The sequence below is a fragment of the Danio rerio genome, chromosome 10, assembly GCF_052040795.2.
Source record: "Danio rerio strain M-AB ecotype USA chromosome 10, GRCz13ab, whole genome shotgun sequence".
In the NCBI taxonomy this organism is placed as follows: Eukaryota; Metazoa; Chordata; class Actinopteri; order Cypriniformes; family Danionidae; genus Danio; species Danio rerio.
The window spans coordinates 2,645,001-2,665,191 of record NC_141030.1 but is presented as its reverse complement, the minus strand read 5'-3'; the positions used below and the strand labels follow the sequence as shown (position 1 = coordinate 2,665,191).

The 20,191-nt window shown below is 40.5% G+C and overlaps 1 long non-coding RNA gene across 2 annotated transcripts in view; it reads right to left on the bottom strand.

The window, feature by feature from the left end:
- Nucleotides 1-539: 539 nt before the first annotated feature.
- The window catches only part of LOC147834963 (uncharacterized), a 24,979-nt gene continuing 5,327 nt past the window's right edge, over nucleotides 540-20,191 (bottom strand). Inside the window, exon 3 of one of the 2 annotated variants that reach the window (XR_015500707.1) lies at nucleotides 540-1,785. This is a non-coding gene — a long non-coding RNA (uncharacterized LOC147834963). Of the gene's footprint in view, nucleotides 1,786-16,933; nucleotides 19,531-20,191 lie in introns of those variants that run through there. The other variant, XR_015500706.1, reaches the window with a different exon arrangement.

The window sequence follows — 20,191 nt, the reverse complement described above, 5'->3', positions numbered from 1 at the left end:
AAGCGCTAAAGAAATAAAGGAATCAACTCAAAAACTGAACTTTTGCTTTAAATCAAAAATGGGCAACAACTGATCTGTGAGATATTTTGAGCTGAAACTTTAAGGCCACATTCTGGAGACACTTGATGCTTATATGTGACCTTGTAAAAAGGGAGCAGAACCGGTCCACAAAGTCCAAATACTGACCATGCTCGATTTCTCAGATCATGTACTGATGGGAAGAAATATTGAGAAAAATCTCCAAAAAAAAAATCTAAGAACATGTTTCTGATTGATAACTCAATCACTCCAGACAATACACATCTGCGGAACAAATAATTGTACGCGACGGCTTGCTGCAAACACTCCAGTATACAGTAAACATTTTGATTGAATTTGTTAATATAATTAAAGCGATGCCAGGAAGTGGCAAATAATACGTTCAAAATGCAAATGAAAAACAAACACTTCCTGCACTCATGGTAGAAATGCCAGGTGTCGAGGAGACACAAAAGGGTTTGAACTGCCAACTGAGTCACAACTGTGGTCATGTTTATTCATTAGTACACATTAGCATTTGTTTCTATATCTGTATCTACATCTATATATTTATATTGTGCACACCAGCAGAGAGATGAAGCTCTCATTACTGAAGCAACGACATCTGACAGATAAGTCTCCGGTTCACAGAAATGCAGATTCCCAAATCTTTCATGTATGAGCAAATATTAGAGGTGATTATGGGCACTTTTTAATAAGATTATGCTCGTCTTAAGGTGTGACATCTTCTTACCCTTCAAGGTCCTATTAAATCGAAAGTCTCTGAGCTCATTCATAATTCATTGCTGTGTTAAAATAATGAATTTAGTGGCATGCTCAGCATCTTAACTGGCATCATTAAAACATGACCACCGAGCAGAAACAATCACCCATATCACAGTGTTAAGGTTAATCTAAAAATCATTATTCATTGTCCCTCAAACTGTTGCAAAATGTTTACAAGTAGCTAAATGTCTGCAAAAAACAAAACAAACAAGCAAACAAAAAAACACTATATAAACGCTTGATGCATGGAAAAAGCTCCATCTTTAAACTAATAAATAAGAATAAAAATGCTAAATAAATAAGAAAAATACATTGAAATTAATATAATATAGAACAACAAAGCATGTACTGCATTTAAAAATAATAAAAACAATTTTGAAGCTTTATTAAATAATTAAAATTATTTAAAAATAAACTAAAAACTTGGTATGTAAATAATTAAAATGTTTTTTATTATTTCATTTCAATATTTATCTTTGAAAACTTCTAATGTTTTATTTCTTTCTTGATTTCTTGATTGGTCTCGGAGGCCACAAAGCAATTAATCCTGTTGGAGCTGACGGTGCCCTGGGAGGAGAGGATGGAGGAGGCTCAGGAGAGAAAGAGGGGAAAATATCAGGAGCTAGTGGAGCAATGTAGGGCGAATGGATGGAGGACCAGGTGCATGCCAGTGGAGGTGGGCAGTAGGGGATTTGCCAGCTACACCCTGAGCAAGGCCTATGGTACACTGGGAATAACAGGCACAAACCGAAGAAGAGCCCTAAGCAACAACGTGGAAGCAGCGGAAAAAGCATCCAGATGGCTCTGGTTGAAGAGGGGGGAACAGAGTAGCATGCCACTTGGACACAGGCCGGGGTCTGATCAGCCTCGGTCAGGTCGCCTGGAGGAGGGTGTCTGTTGCAAGACCCGAAACACCCTGTGAGCCCAGGAAACAACACTGATGATGTGTCCAAGGTTGTGCATCAGGAGATGTTTCTGTAACTGAAATGTTTATTTTAATTACATTGTGTGATTGTAAATAATTGATATATTCATTTATTTTCATACTTTTATATTCTTAATTGCTTGCTTATTTATTCTAACTCCATCATTATTTATTATAAAATTATAGTTAGAAAATATGACTGGTATGAAAATGAATGAATACATCAATTATTAACAATAACACAGTAAATTAAATATCAAAAGATTTAAATAAATAATATAAAAATCAAGAAATAATTTAACATGAAAAGTTTACAAAGGTAAATAATGAAATTATATATATATATATATATATATATATATATATATATATATATATATATATATATATATATATATATATATATATATATATATGTGCACATATGCCCTATTTGTCACCTATCTTTTATTAACAACAAATAATAACGTGATTTCTAGTTGTTTGTTTGGTATTAGGAGTGGCTTATATGAAAGGCAAAGGCCTCTAGATTTCGCTTATTTGACCAAAATAAAATATGATCGTGCCTTGATATTTAATTATTTAAAAATGAGTGCATCCATCTCTGCAATTAATCAAATCAATTATTAATAAAGTCATCTGAAATGGAAAAGAAAGCGGTCAGGTGAGGAAGCTCCAAACATTTCGGGTCGCAGCACTAGCAATACTGGAAACACGAAATGCAGGAAATCCCAAGATAGTTACCGGAACTAAGGTTTTATTCCATTTTCTCATAGCAAAAAGTCCCTGACCCAGCCACAGTGTATTATCTGCATCAAAGTTCTTGTTAACGAATGCATGAGGCCGTCTAAGTTAACAAGACATTTGCAGATGACTCCCCAATATCGCAAGTTGCACCCAACACCAATAGCCTGCTGATGTTTTGCATTACATTAGGCTATTATTTGTGCAAAAACATATATAGTAATAAACATACAATTTGTTTGAAAACATCCTTTTTTTTGTCAAACCTACTGCAAACTTATGAGTGATAATATCATTAAATGTGGAGGGGTGCCTTACAATATTTTCAGGGGGGAATGGGGGTCTCAGGCAAAAAAGGTTGGGAACCACTGATGTAACGGGCAGCACAAATGTCTTGACACCTCAGGCTGTTGATGTACACTCTAGAGATCTCTCGCACGCCCCTATAAAGAATGTAACCCCAAACCATGATTTTCCCTTCACCAAACTTGACGGATTTCTATGAGAATCTTGGGTCCATGCCGGATCCAACAGGTCTTCTGCAGTATTTGTGATAATCGGTTCAACAGATGATTCATGGGAAAAATCTACCTACTAGAAGTCTGTGAAAACTGGGATCAACGACAAGACTTTTGTCAGGTAGTGTACAAATCAAGTGTGCCGCAAGCCTGCGTTTGAGTGAAGGTCTCGGCCGTTAGATCGCCCCCTGGGGGCTGGCTGCAGTACAAGTCATAAACCCCGCCTCCTCCGTGTTAATGAAGGAGACTTGAGCCCAAATAAAAAAAAATTATTACACTTGCAATAAAATGTCTCGAAAGATAGTTCTGGTGGATTAAGGCGCTGGTTATTGTGCTGAAATAGGTGCAGATCTTCATTTTTGTGAACAGTTTGTTTTTAGCAGTAATTTAATGCTGGGCGTGTCATCGTGATTGACAGCTGTGATTGTCAGTTTCTCAAAGCAGCGCATCTGAGCTTCGGCAGGAGACTGAAGTGTTATTATTCGATTTCTGTTATTTTACCATGACAAAATGAGTTCAGCAATAAACTATAGTTTCTGACATACATGATCCTGGTGGAACACTGTTTATTCGCTAAGGTCAGGGCTTTTTTCAGGCTTTATTAGTTTGCTGATACACGCCTAACCACCCAGATAGCAAAACACACTCGGGCCAGTTCGGCTAGATTCTCGCCTGCCGGAGACTTACCCCTCAGAGCTCAGACTGACTACCTCTGCTGGACCTACTCCGGATGCCTGGACTCACTGCCCGATTCCATCCCGAGTCAATCGAGCCAGATGCGGCGGCCGAGCGAGCCGGCGCTGCCGCATGCGAGCCGGGATCAGCCCGCGATGCCGCGAGTATGTTATGCGCTGCGGCCTGGAGCTGGCGCGATTGAATATATAAACCCCTCATATTTGTTAACGTTATTACATCCATTTGTGTTGATATGACAGCAAACGCATGCTGAGAAGTTCGGGGGGCGTGGTTGATTTTACATAAAGCGTTTGGTTGGAAGCTCGACTCCGCTCATTTTCGCGGCTCCTCCTCTGGCTCCATCAGACAGTCCTTCTGCGCATGTCAAGGCTCCAATTTCAGCAGTCTTTTGCGACAGTTTGTGCCCGTCAAGCAGGCGTTTTGCCCTCAAGGCGTTCAATGGGAAAAGGGGCTGTCGCGTCGTCCATATTTTTTACAGTCAGTGGTACAAATACATATAAAATATTCATGTTATTGTTTAGTTTTGTAATGCTGCAATTATTACCAAACATGGCATTGTCCTCCTTCCTTTCATATTAATCCTTCACATGAGTTCCACACAGAGCTTCTTTGACTTTAAACATTTACATTTGCAGGAAATTGTTAAAATCTCCACAGAGCCAGAAAAGAAATCTCTCATTTTCTGCTCTTTATGTTCAAAGCGTTTGCTTCTCTTCTAGTGGTCAAAGCCATCTTTAATATCACTGGTGCGACTCAAAGCCCTCTTCCTCGCGTGGCTCTTTCAGAGATAACTTAAATTGACTTTCATGGCCTAATTCAAATAGCACATGTTAAATAATTAGCATCAGGACAGTTTCATTCAAAGGCAGACTCTCAGAACTCTTTGAGCGGCTCTTGATAAGTGTGTCTGTTAGTAATTACCGCATTAGTATTCTTCACGTGGCTCGAGTGAAGGCCTTTAACGAGAATTCAATGAGCAGCACTGCGGCCGGTCAACTCTGTATAATCTTCACACTGCTGTTTACACACAGACAGCAGGAAAAAAAAATCACCTGAGCCTCAGCACAATGTCAAAAACAAACCATCAAGAATCAGATCATGAAATGTTAGCCTTTACTAGAGGCAATGTCTTTGCATTATAGTCATCACTATTATTAATTGTCATCATAAACAGAGGTAGTTAGATCAAATAGTAACATCTTTGTATTGGTTAATATTAGTTAATGCATGTTTGTTGATGTTAAAGGAAAATACAGTGGTGTGAAAGTGTTTGGCCCCTTACTAGTGATGGGTCGTTCATGAACAATCCGTTCATTTTGAACAAATCTTCAATATGACTCGGGAACTACGAGTCCTCTCATTAATTATTCGAATTCTTATATTCACTAAGGTGTCGCTGTTTGGGGTCGAATAATAGTTACGTCATAATTAACCTGCGGGCTGCATTTTGCTCACGGGGCTGCGAGAAAATAAATAAAAAGTGCTGAGCTGCGGCAAAATAATGAATAAAAAGAGTCAAATAAATAAAAAAATGAAAAAAGTGCGACTGCTGAGAGTGCAAGCAGCTAGAGACACCGGCCCTCGCGGCCAAAAAACGGACCGGCCCACCGGGAATTCTCCCGGTCCTCCCGATTAGCCAATCCAGGCCTGCATTGGCTAACTGTCCTCAAATTTGAACCGTGCGTCACATGGAACTTAATCAGTTGTAACAATGGCTCAGTCGATAATATGAGGTCTCAGAGCATCCTTTTCATCAGACTAATAGCACATGGAGAAGTGCCTTTATTTTTGCAGTCAGAGGAGCAGAACTTGATGAGGAAATATAACATAGCTGTGGACATTATGCACACACAGCATGGACAAAAAGACGTTCAGAGGTCATTACAGAATACACCGGAGCGTAACGGCCATGTGCTTCGTCAAACAGCTCACATGTGCTCCAGCATTAGTCTGATAACACTTGCAAGGTTACTGGTTCAAGTAAGAGTCTGATGGCACCCGACCCTGCAGACGGAAAAACAGTGGCTGCACAACACTTCACTTGATAAGGTTGTTATTTCAAATCAGGTCCTGACCTTCGGAAGGCACATTCTCATTATGCAAAAATGTGCTGTGAGTTACAGAGTATAATACAATTAACAGCCAGAGTTATACACATGTGGATTCAGGAAGAGTTTAAGGAGTACACTACTGCAATGGCGATATTTATATGCTTTTCAAAGTGTTTCTGATTTCTTTGATTCAATGTTTTCTATGTAGCTATATTGTAAAATGTATTGCTGTGATGTAAAATTGAATTTTCAGCATCATTTCTGAGTATTGTAGAAAACATTTGCTTGCTATCTTTGTTTAAATTCATTCTCAATTTTATAAAAAAGTGGTATAAACTTTAATCTTCTTGAGCCAAAAAACTAGCTCAAATTTAACACAAACATACCAGGGTAAAAAGCTAAAAATACACCCACCGTCCACTTTATTAGGTACACCTGTCCAACTGCTCGTTAAAGCAAAATTCTATTCAGTCAATCACATGGCAGCAACTCAATGCATTTAGGCATGTAGACATGGTCAAGACGATCTGCTGCAGCTCAAAGCGAGCATCAGAATGGGGAAGAAAGGTGATTTAAGTGGCTATGAACATGGCATGGTTGTTGGTGCAAGACGGGCTGGTCTGGGTATTTCAGAAACTGCTGGTCTACTGGGATTTTCACGCACAACCATCTCTAGGGTTTACGGAGAATGGTGCCAAAAAAAGAGGAAATATCCAGTGAGCGGCAGTTCAGTGGGTGCAAATGCCTTGCTAATGCCAATGGTCAGAGGAGAATGGCCAGACTGGTTCCAGTTGATAGAAAGGCAAAAGTAGCTCGAATAAGCACTCGTTACAACAGATGTCTGAAAAGAAGCATCTCTGTACACACAACACCTCCAACAATGAGGCGGATGGGCTACAGCAGCAGAAGACCACACTGAGGCTAAAATACACAAATACATATGTGGTGGCACGTATTCATTCCAAAGTACTGGCGGTTCATTCCGCTGTGGTGACCCCAGATTAATTAAGGGACTAAGACGAAAATGAATGAATGAATTTCAAAGTACACAATGCTGTGTGAAATAGTTAGCGAGAGCAAGAACTGAGAGCTGCACATAAGAGCTCATTATTATTCACAACCATTCCAAATATGGTCAATAAAGACCTTCTGATTCTAGGGGTATTTTACAGGGTAATAAATGAGCATATACAACCCTTTTTTTGGTGAATTTGTGAACTAACATAAGCCACATACCTACAGTACGATGTAGATATAAGAAAACAATTTAACTTGTTGAATCAATGTAGTATGTGGCACCTTGAACATTTAGCTGTTTGCTAATGCACCTGCATCCAATATGCCTGAAAGAACTGATTAGCCTGATCAACCTGCATATGATATTTCAAGGCCCTCGTTTTGTTTGCTATCATGCTGTTTTACCATACCAAAATGGCACTTTTTACACTTGAATGGATTGTAAATCATATGAGTCGTTGCATGTATTATGCCGAAAGATATCTGATGACAATCGCTGGTCTTTTTGTTGTTGAATGGCACACGAGCACCGCAGTGTAAAAGAGCGTATGGGCTTTGATAACAGCAGACAAGGGACGCATGTCATAAACCTTGACATTTATTCGGCTGCCAACATTTACTTTCTGAATGCAGTAAATAGGACCGGCCTTTTTTTTTGAAGTGCGAAAAGCCCCACCCGGACGAAGCTTTTAAATGCGCTTTAATGCTGTAAGGTCATGCAGAAAGGCTCCAGCCACAGACATTACTCATGTGGCATTAAACAGATTCTGACAGCAAAAACAGACCGTTTCTTCATCTCGGAAACGCGGCATCTGTCTCATGTAGTCCAGAAGCTGGCAAAATACTAATCCATCAACAGTTTCTTTGTCTGGATGTAGAGCCGTGACCTTGAGCTGTAAACAACAGCAGTGATGCATTACAGAGCTGCGACTGAATAATTACACTGAGATACGGCCGCCCTTAAGCACAATGGACAGCTCATATGAATATGGAAAACAGATGGAAGATATTGTAGAGGAGATGTTACACACGACATAAAGATGCATTAGCTGATGGGCCGAATGTTTCATTTATTGCTGTCTGGCATTTGGTTTAAAAGGGGCCATATGTAGAATTCGTAAAATGGATAGTTGTTAAGTGAACAGCGGCTGGCAACATGGTCAACAAGAGATTGAACGTGATTCAAATTCGGGGAAAGTAACAAAGCTTGGAAATGCAGTGATATACTAATCACAAGCATACAATACTTACAACCACAAATCAGAAACAGTCTAGATTAGGGCTGCAACTAACGATTATTTTTTCAATGAATCGGATAAAAAAAAAAAAAGAAATAGAGTGCGCGCAATGTGTCTGAAGAGCGAGGAGGGATCCGGGGGTGAGAAGGGTGCATAACTTATGTGAGGGCCGGGAGGGAGACGTGTGATTTCCGGGAGATTATGGCTGTTTCTCAATTCCAAGAATGCAGAGAACGGACTTGCGTTCTTCTGGAGACCGTTCTTGCCAGGTGTCATCGGAAGAACGAACTCAGGAGACCGCGAGGGCAGAGAACACGTCCTTTGAGAATTGGGATGCTGCGTTCTTCCTGATGGTCACATGACCTTCACGCGTTTTAAATGGTAAATTATTTAAACATTACAGCCGTCATACAACGGTTTATTGTTTTTCCCCCTTTTCAAAATATATACTCTGCATAAAAACATTATAAATATACTCTGCACAATATTAATAAAACAGATTTTAATTTGAGTTTTAGCAAACAAACATCCTTAATGTGTTTATTCCTTTATTAAGATGTTCATGGTAATGTTTAGTTTCATTTAGGGAAACTCCTGAGGTAAATAAGTGATATCTCTGAGCTTTAATAATAAATCTAAATAAAATGCTGTGCTTTCCAGCTCCAGTCGCAATGACTTCTACGACTTCCAGAGCGAGTTCGGGGCTCTGCATCGGTGCGTTCTCGATATCAAGAACACATCCGGGAAGTTTCACGCATCCTCTGTACTAGCGGTCTAAAGTATTGGAACTGAACTTAGGCAGCTGATGATGACGTTGCAAGACCGCTGAAGAGCGCATATTGAGAAACAGCCTATCACTCGTTTGTGGGCATTATGAGTCCCGCAAATGGATGGAGCAGTGGTCACCAAACTTGTTCCTGGAGGGCCGGTGTCCTGCAGATTTTAGCTCCAACCCATTCATACAACGATTTATTGTTTTTCCCCTTTTCAAAATATATACTCTGCATAAAAACATTATAAATATACGCTGCACAATTTAAATAAAACAGATTTTAATACGAGTTTTAGCAAACAAACGAGTTTTAGCCTAATCAAACACACCTGAACAAGCTAATCAAGGTCTTACTAGGTATACCAGAAACACCCAGGCAGGTGTGTTGAGGCAAGTTGGAGCCAAACCCTGGAGGGACACCGGCCCTCCAGGACCGAGATCGGTGACCCCTGGCATAGAGACTCCCAGAACTTCCGGGAGACTTGGGATGTCTGAATATCACGTCTAACAACTGTAGTGAAACACGATCCAGCGGTACAACCTTAGACGTGTACTGCTCTCTGTCTCTAGAGCTCTGAGAGATAAGCACGTGGCTCTGTGTGCGTGTGTGTGGCTCTGCAGTGAACACCACTTGTGTCTGTGTGGTCACGTGATGAGCATTTTTAGCGGATGGAGGGCTGTTCAGAAGTGCTAGGTAAAACACGGTGTGGATGTGGATCGTTTTCGTTCTAAAATGCCATTTTGACACTAAGACGTATTAGTGTAAACAGGGTCGTGAGCGGGTTTGCGATGGGGCGTAGCATCGGCTTTGCTGGCTGAGCATCGTGTTGTCGTTGAGGAAGTAAATGAATCTAACCCATTTTGGAATAAGGCTGTAAGCTAAAAAATAAAGTGGAAAAAGTGAAGCGCTATCAATACTTTCTGGATGGACTGTAACTCCCACGATTAACGTGGAACCACTTGACAACATAGTTTGTAGAAATTCTCTAAATAAAACTGCACAACCCAAAAGAAACAATGCTAATCAAAAGAATAAAAGTTGGCTCTCTATAGAACAAACATGACTGATTTTATTTATTTTTTGTATTTAGTGTGGTTTATTCACAAACTAATTTCGAGTGGATCACGTGCTTATGATCAACACGGCTGGCTCCTTATTAGCTCCGTAATCTGCCCTATTAGATGATTACAGAAGCATTGTAAATAATCTGAGTTTTTCACTCCTGTTATCTTCGTCTTGAAGCCAGCCCCCCCACCCCCTTTTTTTTTTCCACCCCTACTACCTCCCCCTTTTCTGATAGGGCGACATGATGGCACAGTTGCCTCACAGCAAGAACACCGCTGGTCCAACCTATCGGGCCGGTTGGTGTTTTTGTGCGGAGTTTACATGTTCTCCCCGTGTTCGCGTGGGTTTCCCCGGTTTCCTCCCACGTCCAAAAACATAAACCATAGCCAATCGACTAAAACAAATTATCACCCAATGCAACCTTAGTTTACACTTCTCACGGCGACAAGCAGGGGAGTTCTCGAGACCTACCTGAGCTCGAACTCCCCTCTTGCCCTTCTAACGGGAGGGAGCCCCGGGCTCGAGGATATTATGAGCTCAAGGCTTTCTCCCGAGACAATATGCTTTGATTATCAGCTAGCTTTGAACACTTGAATGAGGAAAAAGCTTGGTTATGGGTGTGACAGATGTGAAATGTGACTTTGGTGAATCATATATAATTGTTCGAAAACGTTGACAGAGACATTTTTGAGTATTTTACAGTACTGTAAAGTATAAGCCTACACAAACAACTAAGAAAGGGTTTTGCTTTTTTGGCAAGGTTGACATGGATTTGCTCTTATGCAACTGTAACCAACACCGTGTAACCACTCAGAGAGAACAGCTTCTCTATTTATAAAGCAGCATCAACAACATTACTTAAATTTCCCCAACATGTACTTCAAAAACACGGGGACAAGTCATAATTCACTTGACACTCCAAAGCAGGCAGCGAAGCCGTGAGTTTTGCTCAAGTGCGGTGGGATTATCGAGCTACACGCGGCTGGAAAGACTTATCGCCGGGCTGAAGGTAAAGCAGGCGACTATCAATAAAACATGAGCAGCAGGCTTCACATCTAACAGATCGCTCTTATTTATGTAGGCGCCTCAGATCCGTATCTGCTGCTCACAAAACCCTATGATCTATGTCTTTACGTTATCAGATCTCTCGGCGCTTTGGGAAGAAGCACAGAATGCGGCTCAATTACGCATCTGATGTTCTTACAGATGTTGCGGCCCACAGCTGCACGTGTGATGATGAAACAGATTATCAATCAATTCATTGAGGGGTATGATGAGAAGAAAGTCCACTAAATATCATGTAGCTACTTTACTAATACTGTATTTCACACTTATTTCATTGTTCACTATTGATAAATAATGAATTAAGGAGAAAGTTTGGAAGTAAATAGACTAAATATCACGTAGCCTCTTTGCTAACAATGTATTTCACTCTTATTTCATTGACTGATAAACAGTTAATTAAGGTCTAAGTTTGGAAGTAAATCTACTAAATATCATGTAGCCTCTTTGCTAACAATGTATTTCACTCTTATTTCATTGTTCACGACTGATAAACAGTTAATTAAGGTCTAAGTTTGGAAGTAACCCTGCTGAAAAATCCAGCTTAAACCAGCCTAGGCTGGTTGGCTGGTTTTAGCTGGTCAACCAGGCTGGTTTTAGAGGGGTTTTGGCCACTTCCAGGCTGGTTTCCAGCCAATTCCAGCCTGGTCTTAGCTGGTCAGGCTGGAAAATGATCAGCTAAGACCAGCTAAAACCAACTTGACCAGCCTAGCCAGGCTGGGAGCCCAGCCAAAACCAGCTATGTCCAGCTTAAACCAGGCTGGTCAAGCTGGTCATCTCCCAGCCTAACCAGCTAAGACCAGGCTGGAAATGGCTGGAAACCAGCCTGGAAGTGGCAAAACCTCTCTAAAACCAGCCTGATTGACCAGCTAAAACCAGCCAACCAGCCTAGGCTGGTTTAAGCTGGCTTTTTCAGCAGGGAAATCCACTAAATATAACGTAGCCTCTTTGCTAACAATGTATTTCACTCTTATTTCATTGTTACTGATAAACAGTTAATTAAGGTCTAAGTTTGGAAGTAAATCAACTAAATATCACGTAGCCTCTTTGCTAACAATGTATTTCACTTCTCCTTCATGATTGATAAACAATTGATAATCAATGAATATAGATGTAAGTTCACAAGACAATCCACTAAATATCACATAGCTCCTTTCCTAACATTGTAGTTGACTCTTATTTCATTGTTCACTACTCAAGTGTGTTTAAGTTTATTAAGGTCTAAGTTCAGAAAAAAATCCACTAAATATCAAATAGCCTCTTAGCTAACATTTAAATCTTATTTTATCCTTCACTATTAGCATTTAATTGAGGGGTACATTCAGAAGAAAATCCACCAAATATAACGTCGCTCCTTTGCTAACATTGTATTTCACTCTTATTTCATCTTTCACTATTGATTAGCAATTAATTGAGGGGTGAGTTGAGAAGAAAGTACACTAAATAACACTTAGCCTTGTTGCTAATGTTGTATTTCACTCTTATTTCATCCTTCACTATTGATTAGCAATTAACTGAGAAGTTCAGAAGAAAATCCATTAAAGGGCACATAGTTTACCCCTTTTTTATGATTTAATCTTAATATTATGGTTGTTCTGAGTGTGCCAGTTTAGGTTCAGTTCAACACACAGTTCAGATGTTTTTATTATAATGTGTTAAAAAGTGTCATGTTGGGGGCGTGTACACAGCTCGCTGTTTTAGGGGCGTGTTGCTTCACAGTTTTGGCTTCCCGCCCAACGTAACAAGGGGGCGGAGCCAAGAGCTCCTACGCTCTGTGTGTGTAACGGACAGGCTGACATACAGAGAGAGAAGCTGAGCTAAGCTAGCATTCAGCCGTACATGTACGATTAGGACACAGACCAAGCAGAGAGTACAAAATCATTTGTGTCTTTGTATAGTCTCGTTGTACAAGTGCCGAGCTTGTACACCGAGACTAACAACCACACACACTGAATTTACTTTGACTGAGGGACAGAATGTGCCGCGACACGGCACACCAGACTCTGGCGCGGAAGAAACAAGAAGTGTCCCGAATCGTCGCGCCACGCATTCCAGAACTCCAAACACAAGCCTCCACCAGGGCAAACACAATGGCGCCGCGGTCGCCGAGCCGAAGCTCCGCCGCATGCACCCTAACAGAAACCCACGCCCAGAACTCCGAAATGCACGGCATCGCGCCACGCAAAAGGTACAAGCAATAATTCCGATTAAAGCGATATTGTGGACAATATTGATCTTGTGTTGAGCCCAATAAGCCTTTCATCTAAAAATAGAGCATGGGTGTTCCTTTAGTGATATCACTTTGACTCACACGCTGAACATGGCGGACAAGAAACAACAAACTGAGGATATGATCGTGACGCGAGGCTGTCAATCAATATTGGTGGGTGGGGGGACCACTCTGCTACGTAAAGTTTTGGTCGGTCTGAAAGCTGCTCCAATTGGTCCATAGTTTTTATGTTGTTAAAATGAAAAAAAAAAAGGACTGTGTGTGTTCATATCACCCCAATATGACAGTCTATACGCTATACCTACACACGTCTGTCCAAACAGCTTAAGAAGTAGATTTTTCACCATAGGTGCCCTTTAAATATCACATAGCTATATTGCTAACATTGTATTTCACTCATATGTCATTCTTCACTATTAAACAATCAACTGAGGGGTAATTTGGCAAAAAAAAATCCACTAAATATCATGTTCCTAGTTTGCTAACATTGTATTTGACTCTTATTTCCTCCTAGAGTATTGATAAACAATCAATTGAGGTGTAAAGAAAATCCACCAAATATCACATAGCTACTTTGCTAACATTGTATTTCACTCTTATTTCATTCTTTACTACTGATAAACAATAATAAAGAATGAAAAAAAGAATGAAACACAACGTTAGCAAAGTAGCTATGTGCTATTGTGTGTATTTTCTTACCAACACCTGCTTTATATTTATGCAACAGCTGAGATTGTAACACACAAGAAAGTGCACGAGGGGATTTCATGAATAATATCTGTTGGAACGAGCCTGTTTTGAGTATTCGCTCGGAGTTCTGTTTTGCGGTGACCCTGAATGCAACCCCGTCAGAAAGTACAACGTGTTTCCTGCGGCGGGTTTGACGTGACGGGGCTCGGCGCGCAACCGGACGACCTCGGCACACCGCGGGTGTCTCTTTTGTATCAATAAATGTCACATTAATATTCTCAGCGCATTGCACATGATGATTATGATGGATACAAACTGACAAGAGGAGAGTGTAGTGTCATTTGTAATTGGCCGGTGCGTGGAGATGTTTTTCAGCGTGGCGTTCGCTCCCACAGGATTGCTAATCAGATATAGACTGGCGGTAATTATCCGGCGAACCTTCAGTGCGAGCATGCGGAGGACGAATGGACTTCAAATGCTCTAATCAATGTTTCTTCAGTGTCATTTGACACCTCACTGAAAGCATTCAAATTTAATTATTGTAAACACTGTAACTTATGATGGCTTTAAATAAAGATTATGAACGAACAAACAGACTTAACAGCAGCGGAGAAAGCATCAGGAATCAGGATGATCATTGTGAGGTTTTACTGTGCTTGTGGTTAGCAGTTTAAGCTTCTACACACACTGCAAACACTTCTGTATACATGTAAATTCATTCACTCATATATTTTCCTTCAGCTTAGTCCCTTATTTATCAGGGGTCGCCACAGAAGGATGAACCGCAAACTATTCCAGCATATGTTTTTACGCAGCAGATGCCTTTCCAGCTGCAACCCAGTACTGGGAAACACTCACATTAACACTCATACACTACAACCAATTTAGTTTATCCAATTCACCTATAGAGGAATTACCAGCCTGATCTCACAAGGAGACGCAAGTATTTTACGTTTTGCCAGTTTAGTGGCTAATTCGTAAAATTCATACGTGTTCAGTCGTACGAAAGTGTACGATTTTAAAAAGGAGGCGTGGCACCCATCCCCACCCCCAATCGTCATTGGGTGATGAGCAAATCATACTAAATTGTACAAATTAGATTGAAGAATTCATACGAATTAGCCAATAACTCAAAAAGTTACGAATTGCCGTGAGATTGTGTTGGAATTACCCACCTACGTCACATGGGTACCCGGTTGTAAAAAGAGACCGGTTGCAATAGCAAACATGTCGTGTTGTGCGGTAGGATGCCAAAAAACGTAACTTTTACCGTACACTACACTGCTTTTGATGCCAACTGGAGACGTCTTTGGCTAAAAGGGAGCTGAATGGAGTGACAACCTAATTAAAAATGCTGGACTCTGCAGTTTTCATGTTATGTCAGGTAAGTTCACGCTGTGCTGAATCATGCACATTACTCGTTTTGATTGCAGCAATGATTTCAACAAAAACAGTTAATTACAACAATTAATTAAACAATTAAATAGCAATTAAATTGCGGACACTGATTGCTTAGAATGAAGCGTAAAAATGTAAGTTCACATACCCTGCTGTACAGGTGCAGTTCACTGTCAGAATGCAGTTGTTTTGCTTGTTGATGATTACGCAAGCCTTGTACAGCTCCGTCTTCTTTCCTTATCTTTGGATAGACAGAACCTCGGCTTGTAGCACTACAAAGTTTTGAATCTGGTAATCCTGGAACATTATTTCTTGCACAAAACAAAATTATAGGCATCCAAAGACTTGTAGGTCTTTACATTCTCTCTTGTAAAAACACTTGGAGTTTCAATCAGCTGGATGCTTGGCCATTTCGTCTTATCCAATATTCATTGGGTGGGTGCTATCTATCGCAAATAGACCTGTCAGACGAACGCCGCTCACTTTAACATTAATTTTGCTGAATAACTGTGCTTATCACTGGGTGATGAGCTGTTATAATACACTGAAACCATTATGTAAATAACATATATAATATGTATTCAACACTGAAAAGAATTATGCAAAGATGATTCCTTGGATTTACTCAATTTTTTTTTACGCTAGGTGGTTGTAAACAATTTATTTGGGCTGAATTTAAACAGATTAAGTTGAACATTATTAAATTTGTTTGTTTAAATTCAACACAAATAAATTGTTTGCAACAGTTCTGCATGCAACACTTTTTTCAGTGAATATAACTTTTCTTTAATACAACAACAAACTCCGCATCGGATGTCATTCTCTTGCTGTAAATACTAGCGCTCCCGTTTTTTTTTTCTGCCACCTCACTGCACGCGCATCCTCAATATTTACAAACACGGTAATTTATCTATAGAGCATGTGTTTGGATTGTGGAGGAAACCGGAGACCCACTACGAAACGGGGAGAACATGCAAACTCCCGAAATGCCAAATGGCCCAGATGGGACTCAAACCAGCTGACTTTTTGCTATGAAGTGACAATGCTAAGCACTGAGCCACCGTGCCACCCATCTAAATGCTTGAGTTAAAACTAAAATGGTTCATCCAAATTGGAAAACGACCTCATATTTTTTACTCACCCTCAAGCCATCCTCGATGTATTATACTATATGACTCTCTTATTTCAGATGAACACAGTCAGAGTAGTTTTGCATTTAATTCTGACTCTTTAATGCTGTGGAATGAAGTTTCCTAATGGGATCCTTATTTTAAAGCTTCCAAAAGCAGACAAATCTGTCATAAAACTAAACCATATGCTGTGAAAAAAATATTCATTGGATTTAAATTTAGTTTTAAGATCAGTTTCATTCATTTTCTTTTGGTTTAGTCCCTTATTTATCAGGTGCCACAGTGGAATGAGTCACCAACTATTCGCAGTGGGCGGTTCACTTCCGTTATTTAGTACTATTGCATTCATATCAGAAGTAAACCGTACCAGAGTTTGCACGAACGGTAAACCAGACCACCTCTTTCAGCTGGACTCGGGTACGGTTCACGGGTGTGCACTCGAGTTCGGAAAACACGTTCACACTAGCTAAGTGTACATTGACGTTAAATAAACCCACATGCAGACCAAAAGGGCTAGTGTAAAAGCATCTTAATAACTGCTAGAATCACAATAGTGGCATAGTGCCAGTAAAACTATATGAGGATTATTCAATCAGCATTAAATCAGGTTTATTTTGTACAGTAGCATAATGGATATCCATTTAGCAGTATATATTAACTTTTATTGTCACATTTGCCACAAGTAGAAATGCAAAAACAGTACAAAGTATTCTTACTTGGTATTTTTGACTCAAATATGTTGTATACCTTAACCAGACCCGAGTCCAAAAAGGAGCTCCTTTAGTTTTGTGCTTATTCATTCATTTTCCTTTAGTGCCTTCTTTATCAGGGGCCACAGCGGAATGAACCACCAACTATTCCAGCATAGTTGGAATATGTTTTACACAGCCGATACCCTTCTAGCTGCAACCTAGTTCTTGGAAACACCCATACACTCACACATTCAAACACACACTCATACACTACGGTCAATTTAGTTTATCCAATTCACCCATAGCGCATGTCTTTGACTATGAGGGAAACCGGAGCACTCGGAGGAAACCCACACCAACACGGGGAGAACATGCACACAGAATCCAAACAGAAATGCCAACTGGCTCAGCCGGGACTCGAACCAGCGACCTTTTTGCTGAGCCACCATGCCACCCGTTTTGTGCTTATTCCCTGATTAAAGTTGATCTCTTGGTTTCCACCTCTTTACTCTTGAGTTTCAGCTACTTCTACAGTAGCATTGCATGCATTTTAGGTGCAAATCCAAAACACTGGTATAGTATTGTGTATTCAGGAATAATTTGGGGACTGGATTGTACTACAGCATGAACACAGAACTTATACTGACACATGATGGATTTATCAGTTCAATGAAAATAACACTCCGGTTTTACACATTTAAATGAGAGTTTGACCTTCATCTTTACATTGCAGGTGATTTAAGCTGAATAACTGTGTGGTGGCAATTTTCAAATCAACATACAGTATTTAACATAACGCCCTACAGAAACGTCACATATACATCTCTTTTACCGCCCGCTGCACCCTGCCACCCGTCCTGTAAACGGCGTGAGATGAAACAGGCCATCAATAACCTGCTATGATGAATCTGAGCGTGTTTTATAAGAACAATCTGAGCGAGGTCCATCAAGGGTCATCGCCTGAAAACCCTGCAGAACCGCAGCCACAAAACGCACTCATGCAAAAAATGGATATCCACAGAGAATGTGCAATACATTAGGGCCACCGCTGAGAGAGATGGGCTTCCTCGTACAGACGATCGATACACGCACATCAGCATTCACAGCCAGCCCTCCTCGCACTTCTCCTGCTTTGTTTTAGGTGTAAAGAGAGGTCGCGGTGGACTGCTGGGTTATGAACATGCTTCAGAATTATTAGCCCTACTGTGAATTTAGTTTTCGTTTTCAAATATTTCCCAAATGATAATTAACAGAGCAATGAATTTTTCACATTAATTCCTATAATATTTTTCTCCTGATGAAAGTTTTTAAATGTCTTTTTAATCATTTTAAGGTCAATATTATTAGCCCTCTTAAGCATTATCGTTTTTTCGATAGTCTACAGCAGGGCTATATAATTAGTTTGTCATGGGAGAGGAAACCCACGCCAACTCGGGGAGAACATGCAAACTCCACACAGAAATGCCAACAGACCCAGAAGAGGCTCGAACCAGCGACCTTCTTGCTGTGAGGCGAACATGCCGACCACTGTGCCACCGCGTTGCCTATATATAGGAACTGCTGTGAAAATGTCCTTGCTCTCTTATTTACACTTCTAATATTTAGACTTCACGCAAATATAGAACTTATATCAACATCAAATCACATTAACTTCTATTTCCAATAGATTTTCAATTCACCATAGCAGCTGAACAGATGGATCTGGATCACTGTAATATCCTGACAGCCTTTTTCTACTCTGATGATGTCCGATATGAGTGAATGTCATTCTATCAGATGTGATGATGATCTGGGTGTCTGTGATTCAGGTGGCTGTCTGCTGATTTCTTTGAAGTGTTATCTCTCCGTCTGAGGGAATGACTTCCATATGTCACCTGAAAGACCACCCAGAGTCCATTACAGGGTAATTGGGTCACTTGTCTTCTTGCTGAATCTTTTCTTCTGTGCACTGAATAAAGGATGATTTTTGGGCTGCTTATAGTGGCCACGTGTCGGGCTGAATCAACACATAAACATGTACATAGCCTCTATTATTAATTATTATAAGGTAATTTAGAGGGGAAAAAACATCCTTGTCTAGATGACTTTCCATACAGCAGAATGTAATTATCATGTTTTCTGGATAATTAATTAATAGACTAAAAATCCCTAAGGAATTGCTAGCAGAGTGTGAGTGTGTATCATAATTTGGCACGAGTCCTGCTCATCCAGCAGGATCGTATTTGACTCTTGGCAGATTTTCAGATGTTTATTGGATCCCATTAGAGTTGGTTACATATTATGATGGAATTTCATTATGGATCCTGAGACGGTTTTGTTGATGAATCCATTGATCCACATCCTCACTATCCTTCGAGTTAGTCGCCACAGCAAAATGAACCGGCAATAACTCTGGCATATGTTTTATTCAGCGGATGCCCGATCCAGATCCATCTCTCCAAATGCACCGGACACTACCATTACACAAGGACTTGTTCACGAGCGTAACCCTCATTCCCTGAAAGAGGGAACAGAAGTGTTTGTCAAGTTAAACGGTCAACTGAGAGAGAAAGTCTTGGTTACATATGTAACCCTCATTCCCCGAAGGAGAGAACGGAGGCGTTGATGTCGAGTTTAACGCCTAGCGAATCCCCTATTCAATCAACCTGACTGAAACTCATGGTGATCGACTGAGGGGGAACGTCTTGTTTACGTACTTAACCCTCGTTCCCTGAAGAAGGGAATGGAGTCGTTTATGTTGAGTTGAGCGACTAGCGAATCCCCTAGTCGATCAACTTGACTTAAACTCGTAATGATCAACTGAGGAGGAATATCTTGGTTACTAACGTAACCCTCATTCACCCAAGGAGAGAACAGAGACGTTTATGTCGACATGAGAAGGAACGTCTTGGATACATATGAAACCCTCGTTCCCCGAAGGAGAGAACTGAGACGTTCATGTTGAGTTGAGCGACTAGCGAATCCCCTATTCAATCAACTTGACTTAAACTTGTAGTGATCGACTGAGGGGGAATGTCTCGTTTACGTACTTAACCCTCGTTCCCTGAAGAAGGGAATGGAGTTGTTTATGTTGAGTTGAGCGACTAGCGAATCCCCTAGTCGATCAACTTGACTTAACTCGTAGTGATCAACTGAGGAGGAATGTCTTGTTTACTAAC